Source organism: Dipodomys spectabilis, unplaced genomic scaffold (assembly GCF_019054845.1).
Source record: "Dipodomys spectabilis isolate Male_0828 unplaced genomic scaffold, ASM1905484v1 ptg000042l, whole genome shotgun sequence".
NCBI classification, from domain to species: Eukaryota; Metazoa; Chordata; class Mammalia; order Rodentia; family Heteromyidae; genus Dipodomys; species Dipodomys spectabilis.
The window spans coordinates 1340111-1349427 of NW_024870719.1; the positions used below are offsets into that span (position 1 = coordinate 1340111).

Sequence of the window (9317 nt, forward strand, 5' to 3'; positions counted from 1 at the left end):
CAAGTTTCCAAAACAAATAAACAAGAAGATAATTTCTGTGGGCCAAAAATCCAAGCAAGAGCAGTTTTGATGAATGATTTCCAGAATCAAGTGTATCCTCCCTTTGTCCAATGAGATGATGTCAGGAATATTACTTCCACTCCTGCTGTTGGATGAACTCACATGAGTACTGCTTTCTTGGGGTCAGGTGGTGGTGACAGATACATTGCTTGATGCTAAAGGTGAGGTGAGACTACCCAGAAACATAGAGGGACAGCACTACGGATCAACTGGAATAAGGGAAAGAAAATCCAAACTTGACAATATGGCACTAGCATAGAATAAGGCAGTCATAATTTTTTCTCAAAACAATCAAGCTGTTTTCCATTCCCTAAGTACAAATGATTTATTTTGTATTCATTGCTGCACAGTATCAGAAGACATTCCAAGCTGTGGTTCATTATCGCTATCACTTCTTCTTTGTTCTACTGGCAAATCTGATGACAGATGGTAGCCTGTGTTGGGATGGCACTGAGTTGCCAGTCGGTGAGGGTGGAATAGCAGCAGGATCAAAAGATGTCACACCAGGCGCCCCTACAGAAGGTGGCGCATGCACAATAACCCCTTTGGTTGGGCTGCTTTGTGTTTCTGGTGTAAAGGTGCATTTCTTTTTGACAGGAGGGTCTTCCTTTTCATCAGAAGAGCTTTCTCTTGTTAGATCAATAACATCCACTTTCTTCTTGCTTGCTTCATTGGCTACAATCACTGAACTAGGTATACTGAGAACTTTATTGGTTTCAATTGCTGGACACGTTTCACTAAGGCCACTTGTACTTTCTAAGTTTGCATGTGGTGGACTGGGTACCTGCATAGCTCCTTTCTTCAGTCTCACTGGACACCAAACGCCATCTTTTTGGAATTCAATCTCATCTGCATCTGAACAGGCACTGAGAATTTCCATAAAAAGCCCATCTAATATCAGGTTTTCGTAGGCGGCTTTTTGGTCACACACAGGACAAATCCAGGTGAGTTTCTTCTCATTCATTTGTAGGTAGACGGCAGCATCAAAACACTGCAGGTGTGTACATGTCACTGCGCGGCATGGGGCTGTCAGCCTCATTTTTCCTAAAGGGCACACCAGCGATACCTGAAGACTAGTCACAGCAACTTCACTATCAGGATCTGCAGTAAGTTTTTCTTTAATTAGTGCTCTGGAATGGTCTGGATTACTAACAGTATAGTTTAATCTCTGTAGTAACGTGGCTGAGGTGAGCTTTTCTACAAGATATACAGACATGGAGTGGTTCTTCCCAATTTCAGATGCCCAAGAAATAGAAATCCGATTGGGCACAGCCGAAGACAATCTAACTAAAGATGTAATATTCAACGGGCGCGCAGGGCACTTCTGTTCAATCCCACGTTTAGGGGAAGATGCAGAGCCAGGCAAAGGAAGCAGCCATCCGTTTACTTTTACACATAGTCTGTTGGGGTAGTTATCTTCTTGAGGGCAACTTGCCTCTACCAGGCAAAGTCTCAGCTGCACTTGGACTCCATAATTTATTCTGCCACCTGGCAAAGAGTGTTTGGATATGCGGATCTTTCTAACTTCTTGAGGTGTCAGAGCAAAACTAAAAAAGTTCTCTTGAAATGGCGGAATGCTGCTTTTAACTAAACTGGTGGGTTTGATGAGAACCTTAAGGATATCATAAAAGGGCAAGTTTGTGAGCTGCACCTCAGGATGGTCAGGAGGAAGTGAAGGAGATGGTTGCTGCCTCTCAAATGTGGGCTTTGTATTTTGAAGCAGCACAGAACCAACAGGAGATGGTGGTGAGTGAGGGGTAACTGACGTGGAAGGCAATGAGTGGATTCCAGCCCCAGTTACGTCAGGTTCCATCCGAACTGAGAAGAGATGACTTGATCATTGGTGAATCCGAAAGTCCTTTTCAAGTCCAGGGACACTGGTGTCCATGCAATTCTTGGATTTTAATCTGAACCACAGGGTAGCAGCCACGATTCAATAAATGCAGCACCCTCTTCAGGAGGTCATGCTTGTGTCCACTTTTATTTCATCCAGCAAAGCCTAATGCTTGTGCTTCAGAAACCCTAAAATTAGAAATCACATTCCTCAACTCTTCGAAGTCTGCTGATTTACACCACCTGCTCCCCTCCTGCTGCCTCCAACACCACCACCTCTGCCCCATCCTGTAGTGGGCCAGGATTTTTGTTGGTTATGGGGCTTAAACTCAAGGCCTGGGTGCTCTCCTGAGGATTTTTGCTCAAAACTAGCACTCTACCTCTTTGAGCCAAAGAGCCACTTCCAGTTCCAGGTGATTAATTTTAAAATATGAGTCTCACGGATCTTCTTCCTCTTCTTCTTCTTTCCTTTAAAGGTCTAAATCCAAGCCAGGTGTCAGTGGCTAATGTCTGTAACCCTAGTTACTCAGGAGGCTGAGATCTGAAGATCCACATTTGAAGCTAACCGGGGCAAGAAAGTCCTGTAAGACTCTGATCAATTGATCACTGAAATGCCAGAAGTGAAGCTGTGGTTCAAGTGGTAGAGCCTTGAGGGGAAAAAATCTCATGTGCAGCACCCAGGCCCTGAATCCAAGCCCCAGAAATGACAGGAAAAAAAAAGGAAGAGGAAAAGGAAGAGAAGGAAGAAGAAAAGAAAGAAAGAACAAAAGAAAGAAGGAGTTCTAAATCTAAAATTCATGTATCTGGTTATTATCTTAGTTAGAGATCTAGTAGATTAATAGATTAATACTAGAAAATTCATATTAACAAAATTGATTTAATAGATTTATATGTATGCAAAAAATTCACTATTCTATTCTTTCAAAAATATTCTTAAATGTTTCACAAATCTGTTTAGATATTAGTTAAACATTGAAACTGTTGATTTACAAATTTTAGCCAAAAATATGCACAAGTGGAAATAAGCAAAAACAAAAACAAAACTACATAGTAACCACTTAGAAATTTTAACAACAAAAAATTCTTGGCACAGAAGAAATAAGCCTAAAGTCAAAGACTATTCAGAAGTAATTTAAATACTAAGATTAGGCACTCTTTGTGTACCAAACTTTGCACTGAGTCTCAAAGGATCCTTATAATAATACTATAAGATAAATGCAGCTACCTTTGTCTTTTCAAATGAGAAAAGTGAGACCTATAGAGGCCAAATATTTTGCCTGAGATAGCACTAGCAAACTGACAGTATTTTGAACCTAGGCAGCCTGGTTTGGAAGCCCACATTTTGGATGGGGGTTGGGAGAGTGACTGGGATTTGAGCTCAAGGCCTCATGCTTGCTTAGCTGGCATTCTACCAGTTCAGCCACACTTCCAGCCTTGCTTTTTGGCTGATTTTGGAGATGGAGTCTGGTGGGCTTTCTTCTGTCCAAGCTGGCCGTGAACTATGATCCTCTAGTTCTCAGACTTCTTGTGTAGTTAGGATATAGGTATGAGCCACTAATGTCCAACTTAAAGCTCCATTTATATCTACTAGAACATACAAGTTCATATAAAATCCATAGGAAGGACCAAAGTCTGAAGAAAATTCATCATAGTTTTTTTTTTTAATTTTAAAAATTGCAGTATGCAGCCCAAGATTTCTGACAAAATTTGTCAGTGAGCCTATTGCTTTCTTCTACATAGATTGGCTCCATAAGAAACAGGAAACACAGGAAAAGGAACCGCCAGGGTGTTCCCCGGCTGAGGATTTGTCAGTCTCTGTGTTGATGTAGAAGGGAGAAGAGTGGGGCTGTGTATACACACAGATGGTTAGATTGCTGGAATTGTGGCTTTGACGTGCAATGCCATGAATATTACAGCATCTGGGCACATTGAGTCAAAATGATCATTTCTGTGCATATTGAATCAAAATTGAGTTCTAAATGATTGCATCTCTAATGATTTTAATTATAATCACTTGCTCCGTATCTGTAGCTTCAGATTGCTTAGATAGAGCATTTAGATCTAAAGCTGTGGTGTCAGAGCCTGGCTTGGAGCTATGACTTGGCCACCTGCTGGTTTTATGACCTGGTAAAGTTACTTAACCTCATTTTCCTCTAACATAAAATGGGAGAAACAATAGCCACCAACAACTACCATTTCCTGGGGTTGTTATAAAGATAAATTATAAAACACTTAGTATGTTGTCTCCTGCAGAATAACTTCCTTCTCTCATTTCATACACATTATATATACAAACTGTACTGCCAAGTAAGAAATTGCTATTAGCAGACCAAATATGGAAGAAAGCAAACCTTCCAAAGTCAGAAGCAGGAAGAAATAACTCATCAGAGGAAAACATAAAACATTAAAGTCTCTAATAATTAGTTTAAGGATATGAACAAGCCCTTGTGAAGATTAAAAAAAATTAACTAGGCACCAGTGGCCCAGACCTATAATTCTAGCTACATGGAGGGTGAGATTGGGAGGGTCATGGTTTGAGGCCAATTGGACAGAAAAGTTCAGGAGACCCCATCTCAATGAAAAGCGACATGGTAGCATGCACCAGCTATCCTAGATACATGGGAAGCCTAACATAGGCAGATAATACCCAGATGTGAATCAGGGCAGGAAGCACAATGCTACCTAAAAAAAAAAATAACCAGCAAAAATCAGAGCTGCAGGCATGTTTAGTGGTAAGACAACTGCCTAGCAAATGTTAGGCCCTAAGTTCAAATCCCAGTACCATAAAAGAAAGCGATACAAAACAGAAACCTCAACTCTCAAAATATTTGGCCTCTATGGGTCTCATTTTTCTTGTCTGAAAAGACAAAGGTAGCTGCATTAATGTGTTATAAAACAAAGACATTCCTACTTAAAAATAAGAGGAGCTAAAAACATAGATAGAAGTTACTAGAGCAAAGGGTATTCTGGAGATAAATGATCATAGAAGCCACTGTTGTCTAAGGATGATCTGTTGTTCCTACTAGTCTTGAACTTGCAGGTGAATAATTTTGAGTTGTAAAAGAGTCATATCAAAGCCTAGACCCATCCAAGACACATTTAACTGCCCTTTATGTCCTCAATAAGAGGGGGTCCAAAGATTATGGAGACCAGACAAGCCTCCTGTGAAAGCCTACATCCTAGATGGTCAGAGAACTCAAGTCCTGAGGCAGTATTAGGGTGGTCTTATACTAGGTTTTCCGTGAGGCACCTAGCAGATATAAATTCAAATACTCTCCTAGGCCCTATTACTTATTCCTCATAATAGTTCCAAGAAACAATCTATAACCAATGTACATTAAAAACAACCAAGTAGGCACCAGAGGACCACATCTGTAATCCTAGCTACTCAGGAGGCTGAGGTCTGAAGATCTGGGTTCAAAGTTAGCCTAAGCAGACAATCCCAAGAGATTCTTATCTCCAATGAACCAGCAAAAAGCCAAATGTGGAGGTGTGGATTAAGTGGCAGAGGGCCAGCCTTGAGTAAAATAAAACAAAATAGAGCACAAGTCTACCCCCATACACCAGTACCAAAAAGAAATTGTTTTAGGAAAGGGGTAAGGGAGAGCGATAGAAGGGGTGATATTGAGTGGAATATACATATGCAGAAATGTCACAATAAAATCTCCCCTGTCGGGGCTGGGAAGTTGGCTCAGTGGTAGAGCGCTTGCCTTGCATGCCTGAAGCCCTGGGTTCGATTCCTCAGCACCACATAAGCAAAAAGAAAAAAGCTGGAAGTGGCGCTGTGGCTCAAGTGGTAGGGCACTAGCCTTGAGCTGAAGAGCTGAGGGACAACACCCAGGCCCAGAGTTCAAGCCCCACAACTGGACCCAAAAAAAAAAAAATCACCACAAGGGAGAAAATCATTTTCAGGTATTTGTGCACACAGGCACATGCCTCAGATTCTGATTGATTATGAGATCTCTGATTACAGAAATAGAAAAGATATATTTGAAAATACCTGTAAGGAACAAGAAATCATTATAAAATGACTTAGCAAATGGGGAAGGGATCCCAATAGAACTAGAATTAAGAATGTAATAACTCAGTGGCAATTAGTGGTAGGATCAGGCACATTCATAAGTTGGGATAAATTAAAAGAAATTATTGAAAATGCAGCCCAAAGAAACAAACAGAAAATAAGTGCAGAAGAGGCAGTAACAGGTAGAAGGAAAAGGAAGGACACAAAAACATCCAGATCCTAAAGAAGAGGAGAACAGGACAGATACAGCAGCTCAGAGTTTTCTATAGTTGGGCACCGGTGGCTCATGCCTGTAATCCTACTGAAGAGGCTAAGATCTGAGAATCACAGTTTGAAGCCAGCCTTGGAAGAAAAGTGTAGGGTTCTGATCTCCAATTAACCACCAAAAAGCCAGAAATGGAGCTGTGGATCAAGTGGTAGAGCACCAGCCTTGACCAGGAAAACTAAGGAACAGTACCTAGGCCCTGCATGGAAACTTAAAACCAAACGCACAGAGAATACTCCTAAATGAAATCAGAGAGGAAAAAAAAGTGGACAGATATTCTCTGAGTGCCAGAGTGACAGTACCAATGTAAATAGCAGAATGTGCTTTTCTTTCAATATGTATCATCAACCGTGAATTCTATTCCCAGTGAAAATATTATTGAACCAAGGTAAAATGAAGACATTTTCCTTACCAAGTAAAGGAAAATTTAACACATGCCCCTTGGGCAGAAATAAAAATGCAAGAGATGTGAGAAAGATTTGTGAGTTCACCTAAATAAACATTGAGTGCATAAAATAAGTCTTCTAGAGTTGAAATATACCTGTAAAATACATGATAGTAGCATATAACTCAGAAAAAGAGGGTGTAGGTTGTATTTTTTTCAGAAAAATTGAAAATTATAAATTTACTTTCAACTTTGATACATGTTGAAATATCTGGAAAAATGCCTAAAATATTAGAAAGAAATTAGAATGCCTAAACTACTGGAGATAAAATTTCTTAAAAAGATAATCAAAAGCCAAATGTCAGTGGACTGTAATCCTAGCTACTCAGGAAGCTAAGACCTGGAGGATCACGGTTTGAAATCAGCCTGGGTAGAAAAGTCCTAGAAACTCTATCTCTAATTAAATAGCAAAATTCTTGACTGGAGACATGACTCAAGTGGATGAGTACCAGCTCCAGGCCCTGAATGCAAGCCCCATAGCTCAGTGCTATACAACACTTGCTTGGTATATGGGAGGCCCTGTATTTCTTCCCTACCACTAAAAAATGTTAAATTAAAAATAAATGATAAAGCTGGGTGCTTGTGGCTCACACTTGTAATCCTAGCTACTCAAGAGGCTGAGATCTGAGGATTAAGGTTTTGAAACTAGCCAGGCAAGAAAGTCAGCGATAATCAAAAAAACTACACCACTTATGAAACAATAACCCTCTGTACAACACCTTAATAATAAACTTATATATATATATACATATATATATATATATATTTAAGAAACTACACTGAAGATCTCTGAGTCTGATAGAACACCAGCTTTAAGCAAAAAAATTCCAAGACAGCATCCAGGCCTTGATTTCAAGCCCCAGAAGGGGCATAAAAAAATAAACATAATAAACAAATGGCAGTCAAGAGGGCAATAAGGTTCTCTAGAAATTCTTTGTTATCAAAAAAAATAACCTGATAGAGAAATGAAGAGAGAAATAGGGAGGGAGAACGCAGTCACAAAATTCAATGCATATTGTATGAAACTAGGGATATTGGGGGAGGGGGATTGGGAGGAATGAGGGAGAATGATGAAAGGGATGGTACTGATCAAAATTCATTATACTCATCAACTGATTTGTTGGATCTTACCTCCTTTGTGCAACTCCTTAAAGAAAAAAAAATTTTAAGGGTAAGAAAGAAAAATGACCCCAGAGCTGTGGTGAGACTATTTAAATGTAGAGATTATCTGACATGATGTTCCTGCGAGGACCCAGTGAAGTACAAGAATAAAATTGAAGGTGCCAAATGCTCTTGTGTCGTGCAAGAAGCAGCTATGCAATTCTGATTAAATCTAGAAGAATCGTTTGTGCCCATCAAATATTTGAGAATCAGGCATGTTAAATTATAACCCCTTGAACAACCTTAAGTTCAGCATTTAAAAAAAAATAAGATTAAGTACCAGACAATGGCAGGGTCATCTGCCTGTGACACCTGCATCATCACCTGTATCATTGCCAGGTATCAATGTATCATTGACTCATCTGGCTGGCTATTCAGGTGTCCTCTTACCCCCCTTTCATGTGAGTTCTTCCCAAATCTGAGCTGTGCTCAGTCTAAGAGGGTGGTGATCTTGCCCAGAGGGCCAAGAGTATATAAGGAAATGTTCCCTGCTAGACTCTCCAAACAAGCTTTTGTGATTAACTGCTAGGAAAATACAGGGTTTTATCTCTAAACCATTAGAGTGTAAAACAAGAACAAGAATAAAAGCATGCCTGTAATCCCAACACTTGAGGGGCTGAAGCAAGAAGAATCTTGAGCTCAAGGCCAATCTGAGCTGTGTGGTGAAATAGTGTCATTAAAAAAATGAGAAGGAGAAATAAACAAAATTGATCAAAGACAAGAATGGGAGAAAAGACAGGAAAACATGAAATGTCAATCTAATACTAACACAAATGGAATAAAGCTTTGTTTACAAGAGGTATCCCTAAAATAGTATATAAATACCCCCAAAATAGCATATAAAGGTTAAAAATAGGCTAAAAATTCCAAAGTATTCAAGCAACTATTAACAGTTGCTTGACCTGTATTTTGTCTGCTGCCACTAATGTGTTTCTATGCATTATCCCAAGAACTTTAAAGCATATAAGGCAAAAAGCCTTGTAAGAATTTAAGGAGAAAAGCCATAGCCACAGTAGGCCTAAACCCCACCTACTTTTGTAGGTGTCAGCTTGGATTAAAAGTTTGTATAACATTCAGTCTCAACCAATATAAAGCAGGAAGTATCAGTGCATGCATGCCACCCAAGCTATGAGGGAAATGTAAATAGAATCATGGTCTAGGCTGGCCCATGCAAAAACAAGGCCCTACTTGAAAAATGCCTAAAACAAAATGAGCTGGAGGTGTGACTAAAGTGGTAGATTATCTGACAAGCAAACATGAGATTGTGAGTTCAAATCTCAGTGCAACAAAAGTAGGTAGCCCCAGTACAGGCAACAGATAGGTAGGTGGGTGTGTAGGTAGGTAGGTAGGTAGGTAGACAGACAGACAGAGAGACAGAGAGACAGACAGACAGACAGACAGACAGACAGACAGACAGACAGACAGATAGTTTGCTGAGGCCTTGAGTTTAAGGCCCAATACTAGCACTAAGTAAATAAATGTCAGTTTTATCAGAATCTAAGCAGATATTTCATGTTTTGGAATTCCACTCA

General features: G+C 39.9%; 1 pseudogene; it reads right to left on the reverse strand.

Annotated features, from left to right (window-relative positions):
• Positions 1-396: 396 nt before the first annotated feature.
• LOC122106469 lies at positions 397-2180 on the reverse strand (annotated as a pseudogene).
• Positions 2181-9317: the final 7137 nt, after the last annotated feature.